The 27,945-nt window shown below is 38.4% G+C and overlaps 1 long non-coding RNA gene across 1 annotated transcript; it reads right to left on the bottom strand.

Annotated features, from left to right (window-relative positions):
• Positions 1-25,117, bottom strand: LOC308190981. Its single transcript, XR_013947605.1, has 4 exons — positions 24,264-25,117; positions 10,176-10,373; positions 5,829-5,901; positions 1-704 (listed from the first exon to the last, which is right to left on the bottom strand). It is a non-coding gene; the product is annotated as an uncharacterized lncRNA (long non-coding RNA).
• Positions 25,118-27,945: the final 2,828 nt, after the last annotated feature.

The raw sequence follows: 27,945 nt of genomic DNA, 5'->3' as shown, positions 1-27,945 counted from the left end.
GTCTCCTTTGCATATCACAAAGAAAGGAAACAATCAGTTTACCTATCTAAAGATCATATTTCATTTAAGGAGAATTTTACAATAGTTCTAATAATTGCTTTTATTTTAAAATTGGTCAAAATGAATGCATATAAATGGCAAGGAAAATAGGACGTTTTAATTAAAACATTGCTCAGGAAGAAACAAAAATATTCATTAGAATACTTCTTTCTCTTCTCTTCTCTTCTCTTCTCTTCTCTTCTCTTCTCTTCTCTTCTCTTCTCTTCTCTTCTCTTCTCTTCTCTTCTCTTCTCTTCTCTTCTCTTCTCTTCTCTTCTCTTCTCTTCTCTTCTCTTCTCTTCTCTTCTCTTCTCTTCTCTTCTCTTCTCTTCTCTTCTCTTCTCTTCTCTTTCTTTTTTTGATATATGACAGAGAAGGAGAGATAGATTTAGGGGTTGGAGAGCTGTAATCTTCTCAGTCTTTCACTCTTCTCCTGAACTAACTCTCAAGTAATATACACAGTGGTAGATCCCACAGTTTTCAGTTTTTGTCAGGATTGTCCCACAAATCACAGTCTCTGCTTTCCAGACAGCACCACAAGATGTAGGATTTTTGCATCTTGAATGTCTGCTCTCCATAATGAGATGTGACTAGTGGTGGTTTGCCGTGGTTTGCACCAAGTTGTTCATACTGTACAGGCAGAACCACAGGAAGAGCTGGAACCCCTGTGAATTTTCCATTAAGTTAGTTTGACAAGTCAAATACTTTGATACCATAAATGACATTAAACTGTAAATATGCAGACAAAAGAACTTGATTCATGTGCTCTTGTGGTTGTTGGAAAATTTAGTAAGAATGGCAACCTCCAAAAATAGCTGTGCCTGTATAGCCACAACTTTTTTGTCTCGAGTCTAGATCAAAAGAATGCCCCCTGGCAACATCCCATCCTTTAATTCTGCTGGTGTAATTACTAATCAAGTCATGGAATGTCAGTGTTAGACATCCCAACAATGCTGAGCATACTTGCTAATCAGTGGTGCTTCAGAACTCAGGACAGTATGTTAAGCCCAGAAGAGCAAACTCAGCATGACAGATCAGCTAACTGTTTGCTCTCTAAGTATCCTGTAAAAAACATACAAAGCTCAAAAACTCACACTTTGACCCAGTTAAATAAGACTTCTTTCTACTAAACTAGCTTTGTTAAAGAATTGCCATTCATGATATTCAACATGACTGTGTTGAGTTTGAGAAAAATATATACCCATATTTCTACTTTCTCCATTCTTAAGAAAATTAATGAATGCTTTTGAAAAAAATATATATATATTTATATATGTGTGTGTGTCTGTGTGTGTGAATAAAAGAAAAGCATAATAAAAGATCAGACATGTACCAGATATTCCTGGGAGACAAAAGAGGAGGTTTAAGCTACTTAACATTATGCATCTAAAGCATCAGGGTGCCCATAGTGTGAATGGAAGAACAGACACTGGAAATCTTTCCCCAATGGTTGTATAGCAAGATTTAGGTGAACAGAATACTAACTTAGATTTACCAGTTACGTACCTCAATTTAGACAGAGATAAATTAAGTAAGGATTGCCACTCCATCTACACTGAATATTTGTTCCCTTTTCTTGTGTCAGGTTTTCCTACCAGTGTGTAAGAGATTATCTCCAGACAAGCCAGTCAGACTTGTAAAGATGCTATGGTGAAATGGCATTCAGAAGGGATGCTTTCTGTTTTATGGCATAAAGAATCTAGAAATAGGGTGCTCTTGTGAAATCTATGATTACACAGCAGTTGCAGGGTAATAATCAAATTTACTTCAGTGTTCCTAAGCAAAGATGGTTTGCTGATAAACCGTCTAGTTTGATCATTTATCAGGAATTCTCAAGAGACAGTATACCTGAATTAATCTAACCAATCTGATTCAGATTTGATTATAATTGTGCTGAAACACATGCGGTGATGTGATGATCAGCACTGATTGAAGTTACATGTTTGCTAGACTCTCATAATATTTCTCACACACTCTCATAATATTTCTTACATCTTCATACAGCTATTTAGATTGAGTTTGACAGGGTTTTAACATGGTCCTGTGAGTTCAGTCATGGTCATGACCCAGTGGGTTCAGCACTGCAAACGGTTTTGCCTACTATATCCTGGTTTGTGGATGTTTGCTTCCCATCTGTCCTCCTTGCGCAAAGGAGCCTGGAATACCCCAAGACAAGATATTTTCTCCAGAAACCAGTGGTGTTTCCAGGTCAGAACCAATTGCAGATCTCAATTAGAAGGAAAGCTGGAGGCTGTGTCAACATAACTGCTAATGCTGAAGCCTGCCAGATACCATCGCTACAGCTGAATCAGTAAAAAGCCAAGGATACCATTCTTTAACTGAAACCATGATCTCAGCTGACACACCCAACCATTCTCCGTTCTCTCACAGGAACTGTCAAATGAGCGATGTCCCTTGCTGCAAATACATTTTTAATTGATGTCACCTTTATATCCATGATTCCTCCTATTTTTTCTCTTGTTTGTGAGCAAGGAGTGGACTAGTCTAGTCCTGAGATAATTAATGAGTCTGAACACTTGAACTGAAATGGCTTGCATGCGCTGTGCTGAGTCAGAACTCTTTAATCATGTCAAACTCAACTCTCTTTTCTCTTCTTATATAACAATAAGTAATGACATGCGAAATTCAAAAACAGAAATAAAGAAGTAGCGGAAAAAGATCATATTTTGCCAAAGCAAATGATCACTATTGCTAAAAAGGACTGTCCTGTGATCTCTCATTCTGAGACATATTTTCCCTTTTTCCAAAACAAGACAAAAATATTAACAAATATTATATTAGCTTCAGTGATGTTGTGTAGCTAATTTTTGTTCTGGGGGGGGGGGGGGAGGGAGGGTCTTTGTTTGGTTTTCTAAACCCCACTGTAGGAATAGAGTTTTAATGAATAGGAGAGGTCAAGCAGCATTACTCCCTTGACTTAAAATAATATTTACTGGCTTCCAAAGAAGCCACACTGGTAATAAAAATAAATAAATAAAATAAAATAAAATAAAATAAAATAAAATAAAATAAATAACATAAAATAAAATAAAATAAAATAAAATAAAATAAAATAAAATAAATAACAAAATAAAATAAAATAAAATAAAATAAAATAAAATAAATAACATAAAATAAAATAAAATAAAATAAAATAAAATAAAATAAAATAAAATAAAATAAAATAAAATAAAATAAAATAAAATAAAATAAAATAAAAGTCCTGATTAGAAACAAAAGAGTACATTTTGGACAAAGAATTGAGTTTGGGGTGAGATGTTGCTATAAGAGTAGTCACACAACAGCACAGCTTGTATGAGAAGCAGAAGGGAAACACATTCATTTCTGAACATTTTGTAGGGGATATACACACAAGCAGCTCCAGTTTAGTTCATCATCTGGTCCCAGGGTTTAGAGCTTAGGACATCTGTGCTTTGCTTTCTCTTTTAAGTCCTTTTCCACAGAAGCAGTGCATAACACCCCATCTGAACAAAGCAATGCCAGCTGATTAACATCTGTTGGTTTGATTAATGTCATATAGATGGCAAAATTTCAGGTTCCAGTAAGACTGACTTGCTCTTGTAACAAAGACAGACATTGTGTAACAAGCTGCCATTGCTGTAGCTGCTCATGTGCTCACATTTCACATTTCACACCTGAAAAGGGGGACCCAGGCAGCCTACGCCAGTTGTGCAAATTCCCTTTTATGTTCAGCCACTGAAAGATATTAGTAGGCATGCTATCTACTGTGCTTACCACACAAAAATGTAATAGAAATTTTAAACTTCAGGTTAGATTGGGTAAGTATGCTTTAGGTAATGAGTAGGTTGGGATTTCCTTGCTGGTATACAAGCTGCTCCTAATGCGGATGTAATTGTCCTGGTAACTACATCATAAACAACTGCAGTCGTGTTAGAGCAAATTCTGTGTCAAATGAGGTGTTAGAGCAGAGATGCCAGAGAGGGCAGAAATGTATGTAGATATCCTTCACCCATCTCAAACAGGTCCTCATGCATTCCTGGACAGGTCTGGTAGTCTGTTCTGAGGAATAAAATAATGTGCTTGTCAACAAGTCTGTGCCTCTGGAGGAGGCTTCCTCAGGTGCCAGTTAGGTACTGGTTAGGGTAGGTTTGTCACCAGTTAGGTTGAGCCATCATAGATCAGGTTTGGAAGGTTCTTAAATCTCGATTTCAAACAGGGCCAACTGTTGTACCTGCACAGCATCTGGATGCCCAAAAACATCACACATGAATGGAAAGATTACAACTTATTCCATGAAGCATTTTTTGACAGCTGAGGAAACTTCAGCTTTTTCAGGAAGGCTGTTGATAATATGGGAGTAAAAAATTAAAGTTGGCTAAAGCCAGCCTAGTAATATAGATATGTGCAGGATATAACGGGCAAAGATGAGCTTAGCACAGGACCCTGTTAGCACAGTGCCAAATTCCATTTAATAACGTGTACATGGACGTGCTAGGAGAGTCTGACAATCATACAACTTCTGAACCAGCATTAGATCATGACTGCCTTCAGTATGCTGCAGGGATATACATTATATCAGCCTCACTATTTTCTGTGCATCTCCGGTGCTACAAGTCAGACTGTAAAGCCTCTGTGCATACTCAGCCCCTGCTATGTGCCACATGGCAGCTAAAGTAAACAGTACTGTCTTAGTACCTAGGCTTTGTGTGGGGCTCCAGGTCTTAGGAATAATTAGTCCATCAGAGTGTCTTCTTCTAGTTGTAAAATGGAGAAGCAGGCCTCACTGGTAAATAAGAATTTCAAGCTAATGTTTTCTACCCAAGGGAGAAAGAAATGGGAAGGATAAAATGAATGTACCAGGTGTCAGATTCAGTAACAAAGACAGAGATAAACTTTGGTGGTATTTCTGTTTGCATCAGAAGAAAAGTCAAGTTGTACAAAAGTTGCCTGGTTTGAGCAAATCCCAACATCAGCAGCAGCTTGTGATGCAGTCTTACTGATTGACTGTTTTTTCAACCACATTTTAAAAAAAAAAAAAAAAAAGTAATGAATTTTCCTTCGAAAAGGTGCAAGGGAAAACTGGACTGACATGATCAGTGTGTGATGAGGTGCCTTTTTATTCTGAAGATATGAGTGGATCTAGCTGTTTCTACTAGTTGCTGAAAGTACCTCTGCTGAAGTTCATGCTGTGTTCTAGAGCAGAAGGTCCTGTAGCCTGTGGTTATGCGAGGTGATCGGGAGGGCTTGGAAGTAAGCAACGTGGTCCAAAATCAGAAGTGGGGCTCAGGCTAAACTTTCTGATGCATGTTAAAGACTCTTGATTGTCCTTGTGGTTTGTCTTCGATAACTTTCAAGGTAGCTAAGGTGAAATTGTCTCTGCAGTTCCATTTTGCTGAAAACACTGGGTGATGCTGGTAAGAGATAACATCTGCTGCTAAATGCGTTTCTCGGATACTTGAAATCTTTCAGAAAAACCACCACTCTTTGTGAAGCACATTATCATCACCAGGCTAATTATATCCAAAGCTGATATTCTAAAGGAGTTCAGGGATTTCCTTTTATATAAGAAAGTGAGATGATTAAATGCCCTTGCAGTGTCTGTTTCTTTCAACAAGTAGATTTTTGCAGAACTGTTACAGTCTGAAATGTCCCAGATGGTGCTTTCCAGTTGCATTGGAGCATGTATTTTCTGGTAATTGCACAGCTTACCTAATTCCCTTGATCCTGGAGTCTATTCTGTTTTTTTTTTAAAAAAAAAAAAATACTTTTTAAAGGGAAGCATCTGTTTTATGCAAAAACACACTTACCATTTTAAGGATTGGGATGTGGAAGACTTAAGAAGCATGATTTTGGAGACTTGGAGTGACTGTAGGAATCCATCTGGAAATTGTAAGTAAAAGGTAAATCTTGAAAGACACTGAAAGCCAAGATCAGCCTAGGGTAAATGACGATGATTTCTAAATCAGGTGTATGTACACTGTGGCATTGTCCTGCAAATTACTCATTATTTTGTTCACAAATCTTTATTATGTTATCATTTTTATCAGAGTAAGTTGTAATGTGTCATAGGAGTCTATTTAACACTGCATTAAAGGATTCTGACCAGTGTAAATTAATGCAGACAACTACCGTATATGGTTAAATGCTTAATCCTGCACATAGAGTGAAAAAAGGACTTCAGAATACAACTGTGATAGTGTTACATTAATAAAATTAATCATTAATAGCAGAGGTAGTACTTGGTACAAGAAAAAAAAATCTTTGGGAAAGGGGCCAAGTTAGACTCTGTGACTAAGTTTTAAAGACCTTTTGCCCAAATAAGATTGGCAGAGACTGCTGAGGATTTTGCAGGGGAAAGGGAGTTTGTGTTTCTCTGGAAATGGGGGTGGCTCTGAGGAATTATCCTAGGAAATGATCTTCACAGATAACTTCATCGAACAAATTCCTTTCCAGTAAGAACAGCCTGGTACATTGACAGCACTCTTAGTGACTCCTGATCTCTTCCAAGAGTGCATTGAAATTTTTAAAGCTTATAAAGCTCTGGGATTTTTTGTACTAGAGGGTTTACATTTGCAAAATGTGCATAGGGACTGTATGTGGGAGGGGAGGGGGCTGTGACAGGAACATGTAGACAGCAGGGTGAGTGTGAGCCAGACGCCTGCACTGAACAGCTATCTGTGGCTGCTTGGGTCTAGGACACCTGGACTCCAGCATAAAAAAGGAAAGGATCAGAGCCAAAGCGATGGAAACTTTTTAAGGTATTGCAAAAGACCTGATCTGTCCTTTTTTGTTCTCTTCTGTGACACATGAATACAATAAGGTCATGGGGTAGGTAGCTGGCATTAGGTGATCCCAGCACAAGCGGAAAGTTAATGATAAACAGTACTACTATCTAATGTGAAAAGACATTTCAATTTTCATTTTTCAATCAAAATGAATTGAGAGACAAATAACTACCCCAATCAAAACTTTTGTCCTTAGCCATTCATTACTTTACAGTCTGAAAAAGCTAGAGGGGAGATGTAAACTTTTGCTTGAAAATTAACATGCATTCACGTTCATTATCCAAATGATCCTTTGATCTGCCTACTTACCTAATGAGCGCTGGTGACTATTTTCATCATGAGTGAAATGACTAACTTAACTGAAAAAACTTTATCGCTATTAAATTAAAATGCCACATACATATCTTTCTGGTTGTTGTGGGTAATTTTTTTTGGGGGGTGGGGGGTGGAGGGGAGTGCTATGTTTTTTTTTAAAGGTATCTAACTAGCTAAAATTAGAAATCAAAGCCTGTTTTTCCTGCAGCCACACACAAATGCTATATTGTATATTTCCTTTATCAGGACCCAGCTGGACAAGGCTGCTTTTGTCCATCCATCAGGATATGCAGTGACAACAGACACAGTGATCAGTTTAAGAATCAGGTCACAGTTCTGTTTTTCTTTTGTGCTATTTAGCCTGTGTTCTCTACCATCACAAATGAGGTATTAAGGAGTTAAATGGTCTTCATCCCATAACCCATAATTCAGAAAAGATTCTCCCAAGACTGCCCTGAGGACGCCAAGACAAATGTCAGTCCCAGTACTCAACAAATACCTTCCTTCATCCTCAAAAAAAAAAAAAAGATCTGGTTCATTGTACCAGAGGTCCATATGCACACAGCACAGAGAACAGAAACACAGCAACATGCTGGAAATGTTGGGGTTTGCATGCTTCAACTTTTCTTATCTGCTTGCGGCAGTGTGTGCACAGTAACACCTTCAGCACATAGCAGACTGGCATAAGTCTAATTAAAGTCTAAGACCTAGCAGATAGCACTGGATTGTCAGGGAAGATCTGGCTACTTTTACAGACCTGCATCCAAATTCCCTTAGCACCACTGGGGCCCTTTTTCCAATTTCATCTGGTTTTGAATACCTCAAGTGCAAAGACATTGCTCCTTGGGTAAACATCCATTAATTCTAATGCATGCCTGGACCTGTCCCGAGCTCCCTGAATCTCCAGCTCAGAAAGCATGAAGGAAGAAAACATGACAAATGCTGCTTTAAATTGAACCATCTCCATAACTGCATAAAACAGAAATGGAAGGACCTCATAATGTCATCTAGGCCAACCTCTCGGCAGGTTCAAGTTTACCCCTAGGCACTCCCCAGCAGATGATGTTCAAGCTTCCATAGCTGAGTAAAGAAAATTAATCTTTTTCCTATCTCTTAGATATCTTTATTAATTAACTTTACGTCTCCTGTGGGCCACATTTCACAAAGCTATTTTTGCTACTGTCCTTTTGGACAGTCTCTAATTGATCTTTATCTTTTTTGAAAGGAGGTACTTATTTTCATATATTCCAATATGAAAATGTTGGTCCAGATAAAGCCTAATAAAAGCCAAATAAAATATTTTTCTTAAGTTCTAGATAGAATGTTCTTAACATTAGAAACTAGAACCACATCTCCCTTTGGCTCTTATTGTGTTTACTTATTTATTACTACCCCCACCAATTAGTCTGAACCTTGAAAATGCCATATCTTTTTACTTCCTTTGCATTTTTCTCTGTAGAATGCTCTTAATCCAATTAATTGATTTCTGACTTTCTCAACCTTTCAAAGTAATTTTTAATGCTGATTCTTTCTTCTCATCATTTAGTAACCCTTCAGAGATTTTTTGCTGCTTGCATATTTTGCAAACATATTTGCTGTTCTAGTATCCAAGTCTATATGGAAAATGTCAAATAATACTGGCTGAAGATGTCATTGCAGAATCCTACTTATATGCATAACTACTAAATAACTAGTGCTTAGGTACAGGTTTTCAGGCAATTCTAATGACCTTGACCTAGGTTTGACCCAAGATAGTCAAAATACTATCTTCTCCTTCTTTATGGATATGGCACATAGAGGGTGTATTTTTGAAAAAACTTTCCTAGAGGCAAAATATGTCACTATTATTGTTTCCTGCCTATCCATCACACTACTTATTCAGCAAGGAAGAAAATTAGATTTGGAGCTAGCTTTGGCTCAGTCTGGTTTTGGCAGTCTGTTCTGACTGCTTCTCATCGTTTTATTATTTATTATTTTTTTATTAATGTTTCTCATTACTTTATTGCTTGCATTTTTTTGTGTGTGTAAGAGGTGTTTCTGTATCTTCTTGGGGCCCTAAGGTTAAGCTTAACTGATTCATAATTTTCTCAAAAGTCATACATAAAGTGTCCATTTAGTCCAGTGAAATCTTTCTGGCTGAATTTATTAGCGATAAGCATGACCAGACACATTACTTCAGTGATTTATGTTATGTTACTGAGTTACATTAAAAGCAGTTCAATATATGATGGCAGTCAATGCTGATGCTTCAAACAGGTATACTTTTAAGGACACAGAAGAAAATGAGGATTTCTACCCCATGATTTATAACTGCTTTCATATTAAGACTACTCAATTCCATATTCTAGCTATAACAAATTTCCTGAAGTCCTTCAGCTACAGAAGACATACTTGCTCAGATATGCAAAATGTCCTTTTACTTTCCTGGCTGCAATCTTATTTTTTTCTTTGAAACCTCTGCTATAATTGCACATACACATTGCTGTGGCTGACTTCTGCAGTTCCTGAGACCCAACATACTTTTTCGTTCAAAGTGGTTTATCCAGCGCTTATACGAACTATTAAGAGAAACCTTACACACAAGAGTGACATCCAAAACTATAATCGCACCTCTCGAAATACCTTAGCACTTAACCATCCTTTCCCTCTGCCTTCCCAAATGAATCTGTGGAAACAAGTAAGCTTGAAGGAACTCTATGACAACATGTAGATTATGAGGAACATAATGCAAAAGTATCTTTCAGATTACTTATTCCTTTTGTGTTTAGTTCTCTCGAAGAAATTATTTTGTGGCAGATCAAAAAGCGAAGTTCTTCCAGAAGCTCCCCATTCACATCAGCATTAAATCTGCCATCTACACTGCTAGAAAAGCTATGTACATTTCAGTACATCATGGGTTAAAGGAAGAATGCGGAACAGAGCAGCTCGACCTCCAGGATACTTCATGATTAAAAAAAAAAAAAAAAGGAACAACATGTGAACAAGTAGTTGTACGTTTCCTTTCCTATACTACCAGAGCCCCAGGATAATAAACCAAATGTAAGAAGTATTTACCTTTTTCCAGGAGGACATATGGGATTTTGGGAATCTACTTGCTTTGGTGAACTCCAGACCTGAAATGGATTGCACACTTCCCAGTCAGGCAGCCTTCTCCATACCAGTTACATGCACAGGAACAAAATTCTGATTCTTCGATTTTTCTGGATGTATAAATAGATTCTCCTATGAACAGTCACCTAAAATAATTATAAACTGAGGCAGAAAGTATGAGTGTCACTCACACAGAAGTCATATATCATCCATGTTATGCTTTTGAGCTAATAAAAATCCTGAATGGCAAGAGGGAAATTGAAAATAATTTAAAATCATACATAGAACCATGATCTCATATTTACAGTAATAAGAAAGGTGTTTGTTCTTTGTTTCTTTTTTTTCTCTCTTTGAATGTATGTTAAATTATTTAATATTAAAAAAAAAAAATCCATGAGATATAACAGTGCTGAGATAGGAAATTACTGAAGGGAATGTAAGGATACAATCAGAGGAAAACCATAGGGACCGGTGAGTGATACATTGAAAAGACAATGGGAGAGAGAGTAGGAACTGTGAAAGGAAATGTGAGGGCTGGGTCGAACAGAGATCGGATGGAAGCAGAAGGCTGTTATAACAAGGAAGGATGTGAAGAGAAGCAGAGGAAGATACAGACACATCAGTAGAGCAAGGGTGGAGAGTGTCCTCACCCCAGAGTATTTGGATGAGAAAATGAAGACTGTAGAAAGCAGTCATACAGGAGGCACATGTTTTGATATATGCACTGCGGTCTGAATTCTTCAGACTTGGAAAAACAAAATCAAGAATATGACTACATAGGAAAGCCCAAAACCAGAAAAATGTCTTAATATTTTTACTACTATTCATATAACTTGTTTGGGTATAACATGCTTGATGTTTTTTTAATGAGTGAACCAGTGACATTATAAATGTAGTGCATAGTAAAACAGAATTAACTAGTGCTGTAAAGTGTTTTTAACAACCTGGCCCAAGAAGAGGTCAGCTTGAAAATGTAAACTTTTAATCAGGAAATCAATCTGTAAGAATATGGGGAATTAGCTATGTCCCCTTCTTGATTACTACGTTCTGGTAAAGGCCCTTCAACAGAAGGAGTCTGAATGAACAGGACAAGAAGATTAATTACAATGTATGACTTCCAGACACGTTATTATTTAATCTTTGCACTTTTCAGTTGGCTTTCATTATCAGTCAACAGAATTTTTTTTCATCATCATCTGTTTGCTATTTACAAATCTAATTCAGTTATCATCTCAGAATCCAGAAATCCAGGTCTCCCTGTACTCCTTCCTCTTCTGCCAGCAATAAAGATTGCTGGAACATAGAAAATGGAACATAGGGGAAAAAAGAATTGAAAGCTTTGGCTTGGGATAGGACACAGCAGTAATATATTTTGTTTCCACACACAACTGAAAACCCCACACTATGCTTAGCGAAACCTCCTTGACAGCATCATCAGGGATAAAAACGGTGCTTACAGTGTATTTCAGCATAATATTCATTGAACCGGTGATTGTAGAGTCACCGTGTGAGGGAGGTATTGTGAGGTGAGGTATGGTACCCCAAGGAAAACAATGAAGATAGATTAGAAATTATATTATCAAATTTATCAGTTATTCCAAGGAAAAAAAAAAAGAAAAAAAAAAGGTCTTTGTGTTCAGAATGGATTCACACTCTTTCTCTCGACATACCAGTACATGTTTTACTGTCCCAGGCAGCACAAAAGAGCAGCAAAGCAAGCACTGGCCTTCTTTTTTCCTCCCTCCTTTGTAGGAAATTCTTTAAGACTGTTACTTTGATACAATTTTAGTGCCTGTGATGAGACCAGCTCTACCACAGAGAGTAGGAAAAACATGTAAAGCACAAGCAGGAAATGCAGAGCAATGGACTTCATCAGAACTGGTGAAATTCCTTGAGGCGGTAGATGCAGAGAGCTCTTGATTTCTTTGTGTATCACATTCAAACACTGAAGTTCATGAGTACAGAACAAGGCAATGTAAATCTACAAGGTTAATTTAGCCCATAATCTGTTTGCCTGAATGTGGTCCATATGTTTCTATTCTGGGTTTTCTAATGACCTTACCTTAATAGGGACAGACCATGTTGATTTCTACATAGAGGATTTTTGTCTTTAATCAGTGAAAGAAGTTATTACAGTGGTCTGGTACAGCATGGTGATTTTTGCTACTATCTTTTTGTGAAAATGAAAGTGTTCTGAGGTGTACAGGATTTCCTTCAATGACTTCATATAATTTATTTGGCATAATTTCTAACTACCTGTATAAAGCAGAAATCAGTATGTTACCCTTCATATTTTTCTACTGAAGACACTTCTTGTCGATAAAAGGGAATTATTTTTCACCCCATGAACTGAAAATCAATGGAAAATGAACCAAAATAGTAGCTTAAGCATCTCATCTTAACATGAATCTTTTTCTGGCAAAGAACACAGTGAAGAAAAAAGGGCTTTAGCATTATTTATACCTTTTCTGACACTGGAAAGCTTTCCAGGAAATGCTTAGTGTTTAACTTCTATTCCTTGGTATATATGCAGCACCTCACAGGGTATACTTAATATGTCAAAGAACTGGACTCAAAATACGAAAAGTGGAACTACTTAAAATGAAATGTTGACTATGAAATTTTGCTTTGAGAGATATAAAGAGAAAAGCATGGGAGAGATGGATTTTTTCCCATCTCAGTTCTACCTCCTCTAATGTATGACTGAGAACTCCAGAGAACACTTTAAACTCACGATATGCAGATTTCTGTGCATGCATTCTGCTGGAATATGAAATGGCTGGGAGGCTTTTTCCTAAATTGTCCTATTCTTCCATGGGAAAAATGCTCTCAGCATGCACCCTTTGGAAACGCATTCTGCTACCAGTAGTAAATAAAATGTACCCCGTGCTTTTCTTACAAGTTGAACCTGCAGAGTAAAGAGTGAACAGAAATGGTACTACACAAAGCTCAATAAAACTAAAACAGTGAAAGGAAAAAAAAAAAAAAGCCTGACTAATGGCTTTATCCACGAGTAATGCAAAAAAAAAGAATTTTGTGAGCTCACTGTTGAAAAGTCTGTCAGGAGTAGATGAGACTGAATAGGTCAAGTACAGGTCAGAAACAGTTCAGCTTGCACTGCTTTTAAGTTTTATAGAAGGCACCCTTCATTTGTCAGAAAGTCAATGGGACAAAAATATCCTACATAAGTAGTTTACAGTCAGTTGGTCTTCCTCCAGCACACAGATAGTTTCACAAACAAAACAAATGAACCAAAAAGAAAGAAAGAAAGAAAGAAAGAAAGAAAGAAAGAAAGAAAGAAAGAAAGAAAGAAAGAGAGAGAGAAAGAAAGAAGGAAGGAAGGAAGAAAAAGAAAGAGAAGAAAGAAAGGAAGAAAGAAAGAAAAAGATTATAAAGGATGGTGCGACTAAAGCACAACTGGCATTGAATGAAAACATCTTGCTAAGTGACCTGCAAAATTAATCATTTTTGTCTTGGACCTGGATAAACACCAATACCATCAAAAGTTTCTGGGTTCATTTGAAAACTTCAGGTGCATGTGAGTCAATTTCTTCAAAGCAGTTCAGCCAAGACATACGAAGAAATACCCCACTCTCCTCGCTAAATTACAGTATGCCTCATCTCTGACACAGACAAATTCTGGTTTCTCTAAAAAGTCTTCTCTTTGAGCTTGCACAACAATCTAGAGAAGCTACCTAACCTTTAATTATCACTACACAAGGGTCCAAACCAAAAGCACAGTTTTAAAATTGTGTTTTGCAGCTCAGTTGAGCCTTATGACAAAAAAAAAAAATAAAAAATCTGTAAATCTCTTGGAGAGAAGCCTTCATATGAGCCCCTGAAGAAGTAAAACATTAAGGGAAAGTGCAAAGAAAAATAACAGCATATAAAACTTCAGACAAAATGGGCTCAATGATTTTGCACCAGATAAAATCATCATTTCAGACTCAGAGATCCAGGGGATTTTTACACCAACAGCGTGCATGAATGTAGAGGAAAACATTCTAAGGTGACAGGCTGCTCTTGTGTGGTTGAACCTGGACATAAAAGAGGAGCATGTGCAACTGACAGTGTAGTGTTATGGACAGCTCTGGAGTAATTTCCCAGAAGGATTCTGGGGCTGTAAATGTGATGGCTGGGATATGTGGAAGCTGGGAGCTGGGAGCTGTGGTGAAACCTTTCTGAACTGTTTTTCTGCAGCAGGTGTCTTCCACCTAAGTGATTTTAGACTTTTAACACAGACTTTTTAGACTTATTTTTGTTGTTACCGTTGTCCTTTTTTTCCTCCCTGTAGTCTTTTTGCCCCTTTTCATTGAAGATGTAGGAAGAAGTGTGCATGTGCTCTTCAAAAGGGCCAAGCCAGATTTCTGCCTTCACACAAAAGAACATTCTCAGGTACAGGGTAAAAAGTGCTGCGCTTTCTACACCACGGACACAAGAAATATTACCCAGAGAAGCTGGAACAATACAGCACCAAGGAATATATTGGTGTCATACTCCATCGAGACGCTAAGGACCACTTTGTGTAAGAGAAGCTGTGCCATGCCAATGACGAATCACAAGTCTGCTGGCTAACGTGGCACCAGCAAGGCAGCTACAAGGCCACCAGAATCAGTGGTATTAGAAGTGCTCTGCTAATTTTAATGTGGTTACACTCAGAATGAAGGTTAAGCTTTAAGAGCTTTGGAGATCTTAAGCAGCCATTGTTGAGGGCACCACTCATGTCAGCAGGCCTACACCATGCAAACAAAACGTAAGTATGGGTGCTGCACAGTTAGACACAGCGGCCTTAAGCCCCTCGAGTATTTACACAACACTTACTTTATAATCGCGGTGTTCTTACAGGCACTTGAGGCTGTGAAGTGTCAACAAATATTTATACTGCTGTGGAAAGAGCTCCTTCACACAAGTGTTGGGGGAAGCTCTGGAGTGCAAAGTAAATTAAAAACCCACTGTGCGTGTTGCGTTGCTTCTCTGCTCTACACTCTCTTTGTTTTGGCTAAAGTCCAAACTGGAATCCCAACACGCTCCAGTAAGGTGTTAAAAAGTTGTCTGTGGGACTTAGACTTTTGTCTCCTAGACTAGAGCTGAATAGAAAACAGGAACATGTGGTTTTTGTGTTTTTTTTGTATTATTATTATTATTAGTTATTATTATTATTACTATTTTCCAGTGGGAAATTGTTTTGCTAACAAAATCATATTAATAATAAGCTCAGAGTGAGCCCTTGTCACCCAGGTGGAAATTCTATTAGCTGTGACAATTCAGCAGAGATAGTAAAAATGTTAATTTCATAGACTGCTTGTTATTGATCCATAATTGTCTGTTAAAATGGAAGACAAAGGAGCCTCTAAACACTTCCGCACTGCCAGCATGGGGAAAAAATAAAAAATAAAAATAAAAATAAAAATAAAAATATAAAATTAAAATTAAAATTAAATAAAAATAAATAAGAAAAGAAAGCACATTCCAAGAAAGCTCAAATAACACCAAGAGGCAATACCTACTGGGAAATATGCTCAAACAAAAGCTGAAATAAATAAATAAGCACCCTCACCCCATGAAAACTAAAGGATATTTCTCCAAAAAGTAGAGGTTGACAGTTGTCACTGCCACGGTGCTCTGTATGCCAGACTGCATGTGTAGAGCATGAACACAAGATGCTGTCTAGACGGGCTCTCTGAATCTGTGCTGCAATCTCCGTGAGATGGTGAACCATGACAATGTCATCTCATGATTCATTGAGTATTGCATTTTTCCCTGCAGAGCACAGTCCATGAAGACAAATAAAACAACAGAAATATAATCCCCATGAGTCTCTGAGGCAATATAGGCAAATACATAAGTCTTGGCTTTCCGAAATTCCGTTTTTCAACCCCAAGAAACAAAAATTTCCACAGAAAGCAGATGCTTTTTTAATGAAAAATCACGTTTCATCCACAATCCAACTTTTCATCAAAGTAGTTTATACGAAAGATCTGACTGGCTCATGAATTTCAGGCTCATTTTCTCATGAGGCCAGATCCACACATGGTGTAAATCATCACAGATCTATTGAGTTCATTACTGAGATTACACCAGCTCTGGCCCTACACCCAATTATAACTGAGTACATGCAAACATTAGTTTTAATTGTCTGTGGTACAAGAGAGAACCCTGCTGCTGAAGCATAGCTATTTAGCAATAGTTCATTTCACAGTAATTTAGAAGATGCAGACTTGGCTTCTCTCTATGCCAACAGACATAAAGTAATAGTAACTGTCTTCCTTACAGGAGTTAACAAAAGGATAAAAGGACTAAAAATTCAAGTGGAGTACTTCTTAGTTTTAAAAAACAAATTTCTAAAATCTCAAAGTGTCTCTTCTTCAGGTGCTTTCAAGGGAGAAAAAAAAAAAGTAAATGAAAGGGAAAGAATAAAACAACCTCAGAGAATTCAGCCTGAGGCTGTAATCCAGCTTTCAAGAGGAGACATTAAAAAGAAACCTCAGAAAAGCCTTCAAATTCTATCAGGTGAAAGAGTATAAAAGCAATTTGTGCTGGTTTTGATGTGGTGCCCTGACGTGGATCTTGGAATCGGTTTTATCAGCTGTAGTTGAATTGGGATGAATGAGACAACTCACACACCCTCCTCATAGCAGACTGGACAGTGTCACTGTGAGGAGGCAATGGGCAACTCACTGTCGTCAGGAGAAAAGCCTGATTAAGAGCGCCTGGGTTGTGCAATTTTGCCACTCTCATAGAGTGGCCATAAACATATGCATCTTTGGAAAACTATCATGTGTTTTCAACTTCCTGAAGAATTCTTGTAAAATATAAGCGAACCACATTACCCTTTGTCCTGTGCTTTTATTCCACTAATGGACAAATTGGGAGGAGGCTGAGAACAAATGTGCTATTAATTACCCAGATGGCTTTTTAATAGAACCTTGGATGATTGCGCAGCCACTAAACATTGTCCAGAAATTTCTTAATAATGCTGGCAAATGAAACATTCCTTTGCAGAGAATAAAGATACCATTGACCAGGAGGCTAAGTTATGTCAGGTTAGTTTAAGAGATAGCAGACAAAGGGTGTGTATTGTATGGAAGGAATGACAGGCCATATCCTAGCTGTCCAGCTCCTCCAGCAATGACAGATTTTCTAATTCGCTGCAGATTCTCATAAAAGTGGGTGGTCAGTTCTGGGGAACCAAACAGTGGCCCCATTGATAGTGGGTGGGAGAGACCTAATTCGGAATTAACCTAGGTTGATTTAATACAGCAGAGAGTCTTAGCATCAGCATAAAATTAGGATTAATACATTAAATGTTAGGTCAGAATGTTAAATCCCATTGTTGAAAGACCTCTGTGAAGCCAGTCAAAGCTCAATATGAGCATTTCAGTCAATCAGGGCCACTGAGTGGAGCATGCCACACTTCCACTGCAGAAACGACGCATGTAGAAATTAGAAGCTGAAGACACTTTCTTTCCTGTTTTCTCTGCAAAGAGTAATTTTAAACATTCTTAATCTATTTATGTTCATGCTAATCTTCCTTTCACCTGACATCAAAATGAACAGGACAATAACTGGCTCAGGCTTGTCTCAGCTTTCTTGGAATGATCTTGCATAGAGGAGAGCATTCCTTGTGTTTTCTGCACATCCTACAGTTCACTTCTGCACGCACTTTCACAGGTGATTTTCAATACACCAAAAGCCATGTGGAAAATTATCCTACCCAGTAGCATTATAGTTCTTCAGGCAATAAAATTTGAACTTAGGAGGAACAGAATTGATTTGGCTTAGTGTTTTTCCTGTTAGTAACAAATATTTAAAAGAAAATTATGATAACTGTAATGAGGAACAGGTAACAATAAACAAACCAGATTTGACACTGCCAAAGAAAATACAATAAGCAGATTATCTGGAGTTGAGAATAAAACAGAAGGCAATACCATAACATCAGAAGAAAAGCACTAAATAATAACAGAGTATCTACGAGTTTTCTCAGAGTCTTGAAAACTGGGACATTCACCTACAATGTCATTTAATAATGTCTGCCTTTTTGCTTCAGAAACTAAGATGAGTGGGAACTCCATCCATCCGTATTTTACAAACCCACGATATTATGTTATAGAAGTAGGAATGTCTTTCAGCAGCACTCCCATTCTCTTGGGGCAGTTGACAGTCTGTAAGCCCTCACTGTGTTTCAGAGACCACCAAGATAAGGTTAGACCACTGACTGCAAATCCAGCATGCTGAAATCACTGTACCATTATATAAAGATGTATTCTCTAGGCTAGCTAAGGTCTCAAATCCTGCAGTTGCTCTCTCATCTGAATGTGTGACTGTATGGATTGCTTCTGCCTTGACTATTTCATTCTCTGCTTGCCTCTCTTAATTTTGTAGTCTCCTGCATGTCTACCTGACTGGGCTGACACACGTGGGCGGTGACTGCATAATCTCTTTCTCAAGAAAAAAGGTTCCTATTCACATAATATCATTGTGGAAAACTGGTGGTGAGCGAAGTTCTTCTCCTTTAAGCAGGTTTAGAAGTATGAGTTAAGGTCTCACTCGTAGGAATAAATTTACGATTTTTTTTTTTTTAACATGCCCATCCAATGTAGCATTCACAGGTCAGGAGAAAATCTCCTAAGAAAGAAATTCCTAAACAAGCGTTAAGTATCCTCTTCTTAAGGATACTTATGTTCCTTATAACTTACTTAGAGTAGTAATTACTTCCTTGCGATTTAAAAAGATGATATATCCCAACGTGCCTGCTGTATTTTCAAAGATACATACTCTTCAGTCTCAGATTTTAGCAGTGCAACTGCAGAGTAATTGGCTCAAACTAAAAACATCCACTGAAACAAAAGATAGTTCTGCTAAAAATGTTGCTTGTTCCTCTAGAGTACATTATGTACAAATTATGTTTTTACTTAAGGAACTGTAGTTGAATAAAAATTAATAATTCATTTTTCCTTGCAATGTTTTTACTCATCTTGGTTTGTTATGCCAATATTCAAAGGTGATCACAGCACACCTTTACTCTTTCCTGTGTACCAGTCTCTTCATATCTATCTTGTGCTTGATGTCAAAATAGGCTACTATACTGGTCCTATATGAACGGTATATTCTTATTCATTCACCAAAAAAGGGATTATGTAGGCTATCTGCAGACATGAAATAGCACCTTTTTCAAAGACGAGATTTCATAGTACAGTCCACTGAAGAACCTCAGAATAATGAAATATGGTTCCCCATGAAATGTACTTATCAGTAAACAATGATTTACTGGCTTTACTGGGAAAAAAGATTGAAATGCAGTAATTTTACAAAGATAACCCATCTATGTTAAAATGACCATCCTGTTAAGGATGTAGACAGGGAAACCAAGTGCATCATGGTTAAACCCAGTCTCATCCCATATTTTATCATCAGTATTTCCCTTTAATTGGAATATACCAGTGGGATAAACAGAGAAGTCACCACCAGTCAACACTGCAGTGTTGGTACACTTTTTAGAGAAACTGGAAGTCCTTTGGTTTCCAGTTTCTCTCAAAGACTGTGACAGAAAGCCTGTCAAATGATGAATGTTCACTTTAGTATTTAGGCTATTAAAGCAGAGGATGTTTACTATTTAGACAATCTTAAAAATTCTTGCTTTTACTGGTTTTGTGAGCCCAAAGGAAACCTTATGAAAAATCTCTGCACAATAAAATAAATAAATAAATAAATAAGCTAGGGGAAAAAAAAAGAATCATCAGCATTAAATATCTGCTGAAATATTATAAACGTTGTACTAAGTCTCTAACTGTTCATTTTGAACAGAGAGCTACTACTGAGAAACAGGTATGAGCTCATAAACGTGAACTTAAGTACAATGAAGCATCAAAAATGCCTGCAGAGTGTCAGTTTTTCTTACAAGGACAATATTACTACTCATGTACAAAACAAAATATGATACATGAGGTCAAGACAGAAGTTGCCTTAGCTCTAAATATGCTGGCAGTGTAACAAGCTAAGCTTGCTGTCTGCCAAGAAATACCTGTCCAATACACTCTAATATCCTTTCTTGTTTTCTTTTGGACATATTTTTGTAATTGCTTGTCCTCAGGTACAAAGATGCTTACGGGAAGTCATTAATCTTTCATGAGGCTATTCTACCATTTCTTAATTCAGAACAATAAAAGCTTGGAAAGGCATGCATTCTCATGTCACTGTCTACTTCAAGGGAAAGGAAGTTTTAATGGAAGATAAATCTGATCAAATGATAGCGAGAGATAATGAAATAACTGTGTTAAAGAGAGTAGTGTAACAGAGCAAAAGGAAGAAAAAAAAATTGAACTTCTTTTTTCTTTTTTTTTTCTTTTTTTTTTTTTTTTACCCCCTCTGGTACAAGACCAGATGGGACCTGCTAACGTGAAATATTACAGACAAAAGAGGTGTGATTGGTCCTAGATTTTTCATCCTCCTCCTCCTCCTCTGCCCCTCACCTCATCTCACATAGCCCCCCTTTTCTTCCAGATACAGAAGATAAAAACACTTGTTTGTTATCTGAAGCAGGTGTGGTTGAACTAAATGTAGAGAAGATGTCCAGCTGGAGGGACCCATCAGCCAGCTGCCCAGTACAGGCTGCTTAGATAAATACCACCTGTTTCTAAAGAGCAGGGGGAGGGAAGAGAAAAAAAAAATAAACCTAACCTAACCTAACCTAACCTAACCTAACCTAACCTAACCTAACCTAACCTAACCTAACCTAACCTAACCTAACCTAACCAAACGGTCACAGAGTGGAAATCTGCTGATCCTCTGGTTATTGAGTGGATGCTTTTGTAGCTGGTTAGACCCCGAACTCAACATGAGTCTCAAAGAAGCGAATGTATGCAGCATGCTTAATTTGATCCTGGACAATGATGAGATGCTTCAGAGAATCAGGGGATATAATTCAACCAGTGCTCATAGCACACGTGCAGAATAATAAACACCATACAGGAGGAAAGGACAGGGGGAAATCCACAAAAGGCACAAACAGCTTTACAGGTGCTTTCTAAATCAAAGACTATGTTGAAGGAAGGTTTGGCTAAATAAGATTATAATCATGAGAGCTCTGAGATTATTTATATTCCTGTTGTGCTTAAAATGTAGACTCTGCCTCACTGTGCATCAGTAATATAACACAAAGTTGCTGTCCCTATAAATAACAGCTTGCTTCTCTAAATCAGTCCGTACAAAATGTCCCGAACTTTTATTTTGAGCATCTTACAGATGTGGTAATCTCTTGAACATTATTTGATCTGAAAGCAATTATTAAGCAGTGATTACAACGCATCTGTACTGCTTATGGCTGTGTATGAGTGATTCATTTGATTAAGATAGACTGTTTCCTAACACAGTGAGACATTTTCTGCTCAAATAGCCCTCAGGCAAACAACATTTTTTTTTCCATAGAAGCCGTGAAGCACTGTGAGTGTTCACAATCAAGAGACTGTACTCACAAAGCTAGTTTAAATAGGATTAGAGAGAAATAATCACCCTTTTGAAATTTCTTTCTTCCCTTTGTTACTGATATTGTAGATGAAATTAGCCCTAACCTAAGGAGGTGGCATGGTCTCATCCCTAGCATTAACCTGAGCCTGGAAATGTGCACTCATTTCCACACCTGCTGCTGTACCTGGCCCATGTGAACTTCAGCAATTCATTTGCTCTTTTTCTGCCACAGTTCCCTGTGTATGAAATAGATATTCAGACATAGCAAGCGAAACTTCATATATTCTGAATTTAATTTTAGAGAACTTTACAAAGAATAAACGGAAACAGATATAAAAATGAAGGTTTTAGGGTTCAAAAGGAAAGTATATATTTTGCAGGACTATGGTGTCAACCAAACTTCCACAACTACTTGTTACACATGGGTTTTGTAGACCAGGTTGACAATTTTTTTTATATATTGTTTATACAGTGTGTATATATAAACAAATGTGTGTGAGTGTTACAGCAACTATATATCTAAAGTGCAAGTTATATAAAGTAAATGTCTTTATAGAGTAAATTTGGCAATAGCCATTTTTTGAAAGTTTGTCTTAGTAGTCTAGAAGTCCTAGTAGAGAGCTAAAAGCTGTCTCTAGCTTTGTTTGTCTATGATGTAAATATTCTGCATCTGTGCCAGGATGCTTGTGGGTACATTCCCGGGAGGCGTCACCTGTTGTTTCTGTGCTCAATCAGCGTCCAAAATCCTGGGCTGAGATGTACTGGAGAACAGTGAGCAAAGCTTTTGTAAAGGGAAGTCATGGCTCAAAAAATTATGGTAGTATTCCAGATGAGTGATCAAGAATTTGCATAATCAAGAATAGTAACAGAAGCAGAATTAGGGCTGAAAAGTCACTTGCACAACAAAGAAGATCACTGGGGTATTCCCAGCAGTCTGTACCAAGACAGGTGTCAGCTGTGTACTTGAGGTCTGCTAGTCATCGTATAGCTGCACTGAGAGTCTGCCCACGTATTGGATCTTGTGCAGTGCAGATCCCCCTTCTTACAACGGATGAGGCAGAATGGAAAAAGATTTGCAGAAAAGCAATGGGGATGATCAAAAGGACAGAAAAGCATTCAGGCAGGAAACAGCTAAGTAGGCAAGGGTTTGTCAGCCTGGAAAAGACATCTAAGGGAGGTTGTGAGAGAGGTCTGGAAAATTAAAAGTAGCACAACAGATACAGATCAACTGCTCGTTGTCTCCCCCTAAGAGGCATCAGATGAAAGCAGTAGGTGGCAGGTTTAAAGCAGACAAAAGGTAAGTATATGTCCACACACAACAAGTAACTAAACTTTGGAAATCCATTCTACCAAACGTAAAGGTAGAGCTTACACAGGATTTAAGTGAGGTCCTTGAACCTCAGGGTCTCTTGCACAGATCTCTACATATGACAAAATATTTCTAACAGTTTGTTAGTTTTCTTTTCCCTTTCCACCTGGTCTTCTGTAATTATGTCAACCTGTGCTTCAGGTCTTAGCTGAACTGCTAAGCTATACCTGTTTGCTTGCAGGATTTGGTATCTCCTCTTCAGTACCTCAAAAATTAAATTAATGGGGGAGATCTTGATTCTGCTAATTATTAATAAAAATTATATTGAATGACATGTATTTTCTGAATATCAAAGACCAATAAATGCTTTATGCATTACTATGCTTTGATCTATAAAACTGGCCACATCATCTCTTAATAAAAATTTTGTTCTTCTCAGATCTGTATTATTTCTCCCCTGCATGTGGTGGTTTTACTCAGGTGGGCAGCTGAGCTCCACCACAACTGCTCTCTCACTGCCCCTCCTCAAAAGGAAAGGAGGAGAAAATACAATGCAAAGGGCTCAAGGTTTGAGATAAGGACAGGGAGATTGCTCAACAATTATCCTGACTGGCAAAACAGACTCAGAGTAGGAAGATAGTAAGATTTATTGCCTATTACTAACAAGCTAGAGAAGTGAGAAACAAAGGAAAGAAACCAAAAACACCTTCCTCCCACCCACCCTCTTCCACCTCCTCCATGCAAGGGGCACAAGGGAACAGGGAATGGGGGCTGCGGTCAGTCCCCAACACTTTGTCTCCGCCGCTCCTTCACGGTCCCTCTCTGCCCCTGCTCCCCGTGGGGTCCCTCCCACGGGATGCCGTCCTGCCCGAACTGAGCCTGCGGGGGCTGCCCACGGGCAGCAGCTCTTCAACAACTGCTCCCACACGGCTCCGTACCACGGGGTCCATCCCCCAGGAGCAAACTGCTCCAGCACGGGTCCCCCACGGGCGGCAGCTCCCCCCAGACCCCTGCTCCTGCGTGGGCTCCTCTCCACGGGCTGCAGCTCCGGCCCGGGGCCTGCTCCTGCGGGGGCTCTCCATGGGCCGCAGCCTCCTCCAGGCCACATCCACCTGCTCCACCGGGGGCTCCTCCACGGGCTGCAGCGTGGAGATCTGCTCCGTGTGGGACCCGTGGGCTGCAGGGGGACAGCCTGCTCCACCAGGGGCCTCTCCACAGGCCGCAGGGGAACTGCTGCTGCGTGCCTGGAGCACCTCCTGCCCTCCTGCTGCACTCACCTGGGGGGCTCCAGGGCTGGTTCTTGCTCCACTGTCTCTCCCAGCTGCTGTTGAGCAGCAGTGTTTTTTCCCTTTCTTAAATCTGCACTCACAGAGACGCAAACAACATCACTTATTGGCTTTGCTCTGGCCAGCCGTGGGGCCCTTATCTAACATGGGGCAGCTTCTGGATTCTTCTCACAGAAGGCACCCCTGTGGGCCCCTGCTACCAAAACTTTGCCATGTAAACCTGCTACACTGCATTACAACTGCTAGAAAATATTCTGTAAAACACTAGGGGAGAGTATTAGTGTTTTATTTTCTCTGATTCTAATCTCTGTGTTTTCCTTTCTCTAATCTATTTTCCATTATCTTTTTAATATACATACATATACGCAGTAAATATGTATGTACGCACAAATATATATTTGTATGTACACACACACAATTTTAATTCTGAACAACTAGTTAAACTGACACGTGAGCTTTTACTCTCTTAAGGCTTTTTAAATTCACCAAACCAGTAACTTTGCCTGTATGAAGGCCAGATCTAGTCTAAAACTAAAGTACAAATAAACGTACTTCAACTGGGATAGTGCATTTTTCATTGTTTTACCTGTGGTATGGCATAAAGGGAATTCTTTATACACTAATAGTGGGGTCATCTTTCTAAATGGTAAAAAAAAATATTTCCTAGAACTATGGCCCAGTAGTCTGGGGCCTTCTTATATGTCACTTTATCTGTGTAATCTGACCACATACTTCAGTTAATGTCTGTCCCATTTCTGTGACCCACTTTACTTATGTTTGTAAAATAATGACTTTAGGTAACTATCAGCAACAGTGGCATATCATGAAATTAAATATATATAGAAATTAAATATAGAAATGAAATATATATAGAGAGAGAAGTTTCGTATTGGCATTTTTTTTCCTAAAGTCCTAGCTCTGGATGTTGTGATACCACATATGCCAAAGGAGTTTGTTTTGGATTTGAGAGATCTTTAAATGGCATCGTTTGCATTATTCTTTAAAATGTGGGATTTGTTTTAATAAACAAAACCAAAATAAACAGATACAAAAAATCCACACACACACACACACACACATATATATATATTTGATTTGTTTGAAAAATGCAGAAAAGCAAAAAGCAAAAAGGCTACTATACTACTTTTTTCTACATGCTGTAGAAAATGTACATTCTGATGTTTCTACCAAGGGGAGTATTTTTCAGTTTTCAATGTGGCATCCATGGTTTCTCTAACTCATGTGTGCCTGGAACAAACAACCCAAAATGCTGAACACATGGTTGGCTTTCTTGGCAATCTGTTTCAGTCCAGCTGTTGCCTGTCTTTCAGACAAGCTTGGCTCTGGCCAGCGTCCTCTACGTTAAATAAAAATAAGAACAATAACAAAACTGTGGGAAATGCTGAATATTTAATGCTTGTTATTATTATTTAAAAGATATCCAAATGACTTGCCTTAAAGGGAAAATAAAAGAGCTAAGTTGATCTGCTTCATGCTTTTTATGCACGCCCAAGAATCTTGTAAAATACCTCTGTCTCACTCAGACACAGTAGCTGATTTCTCAAGATGGCATGTGGAGACTTTTGCCTTTACAATCCAGAGCAACTTAAAACACCAGGGTATTTTTGGTTCTTTAAGGTCCCTCTTCCTAATTCTTGGTGATTTCTAATATGGGAAGAAAAAAAAAAAGTATATTATTTTAATGAAATAATTGAAATAATCTCAGGGAAATGTTAGACTATCAACATGATCTAAAGATTATTCTTTGACCTTAATTAGCTATTGCTCTACTCCCAAAAATTTTCAGTGCTCCACTGATTACAGAGGGTTAGTTTAATAACTCTCTCATGTTTCAGGAATAATTTCTCAGGAAATGCTATGACAAGTACATCTGAATAGGTAGTTACATAGGCAACCTATGCAAACAGCTAAATTTTGTTAATTTGGTAATTTGTTTAAACTTTCATTCTAGGGAGCAGAAAAGAAGTCTTGAGTTCATTTTGAAAATGATGAATAAATAGTAAAATACAAAAGTTAGTTAATATTCTAAAATTTTTAGTAAATCCTCCTGGAAACCATTTCCAAACACATGAAGGATGAGAGGGTGATCAGAAGTAATAAGCATAGATTTCTGAAGGTGAAATCATGCTTGACCAACCTGATACCCTTCTGCAATGAGGTGGCTAGCTTGGAAGCCAAGGGAAGAGCAGTGGGTGTTACCACAACTTTAATAGGTTTTTTGACAGTCTTGCAAAATATCATCATAAACAAGCTGACAAAGTGGCATGACAAAGATAAACAGAGAGTGAAGTCAATTGAAAACCAGTTGAACAGCTGTGCCCAAAATGTTCTGATCAATGACAGGCAGTCAAGCTGGAGTCCAGTCACAAGTGGTGTACCCTATGGGTTAATACTGGGTCCAATGCTGTTTAACATCTTCATTAATGATGATTAATCATCTGTTGGGACAGAGAACACTGTCAGCAACTTTAGAGATTATACAAAATGGTGAGGAGTAGCTGATATGCCAGATGGTTGTGTCACCATTTAGAAGGACTTCTACAGGCTGGAAAACTGGCCTGACAGGAACCTCGTGAAGTTGAACATGTAGAATTGTGAAGTTCTCCACCTGGGGAAGAACAGGACTGGGCACCAGCACATTTTGGAAGTGACTGTGTGGAAGCAGCTTTGCAGGGATGGTGGTCCTCATGGAGAACAAGCTGAACATGACAGAAAAACATCCTTTTGGCAAAGGCTGCCTCAAGACCCCTAGGCTGCATTAGACAAAAAGTTTCCAGAAGGTTGAGGGAGCTGGCCCTTCTACTCAGCACTGGTGAGGCCACACCTGGAGTACTGTGTTGAGTTTTGGTCTCCACAGTTTGAGAGACTTGGAGCTACTGGAGAAAGTTCAGTGAAAGGCTACTAGATGATGAAGGGGTTGGAGCACCTCTTCTATGAAGAAAGGCTGAGAGGGATGGACCTGTTCAGTCTGGAGAAGGTTCAATGCATACAAGTACCTGATAGGACGGAATGAAGAAGCTGGAGACAGAGTCCCCTCAGTAGTGCCCACTGACAGAACAAGAGACAACGTGTACAAATTATAAAAACATGAAATTCCATCTGAACATGAGAAAACAATTTCTGACTGTGAAAGTGACCTAGCACTGGCACAGGTTTCCCAGAAAGTCTGTGGAGTCTCCCTCCTTTGAGACTTTCAAAAGCCAAAAGCTTCAAAAGCAGTTTGTTTGGACCAGATGTCCTCCAGAAGTCTCTTCCAACCTCAACTATTCTGTGATTCTGTAAATGTTGACAGAAATAATTACAGACCTTTGTAAAGCTTTTCATTGGTTCTTCCCCTCTTACATAGTAGACTAATAGTTTTATCTTCAATTTGTAGGTTGGAAAACAGTTCTCTGTACTGATAAAGTACCATCTGACCTGCGGGATAGTCAGAAATAACATTCAACTCCTCTGAGTCCCAGGGCGATACCTTGTCCATCAGACCAAACTGATGTGAACACAAGCCAGGGCAATAGAGAATGGTGTTTCCTAGCCATAATATTTACAACATGCATGATGAAAAATAATAATAATAGCCTAACAAAAGGGGAAGCTTAGACTACAAAGAAGCTTCAAAGTTTTCAAAGCTGATATTGTATTCCCAACATGTTCA

Source organism: Anser brachyrhynchus (assembly GCF_964034855.1).
Source record: "Anser brachyrhynchus genome assembly, chromosome: 2".
NCBI classification, from domain to species: domain Eukaryota; kingdom Metazoa; phylum Chordata; class Aves; order Anseriformes; family Anatidae; genus Anser; species Anser brachyrhynchus.
Note: the sequence above shows the minus strand (reverse complement) of the source record. Positions and strands in the feature narration are given on the sequence as shown.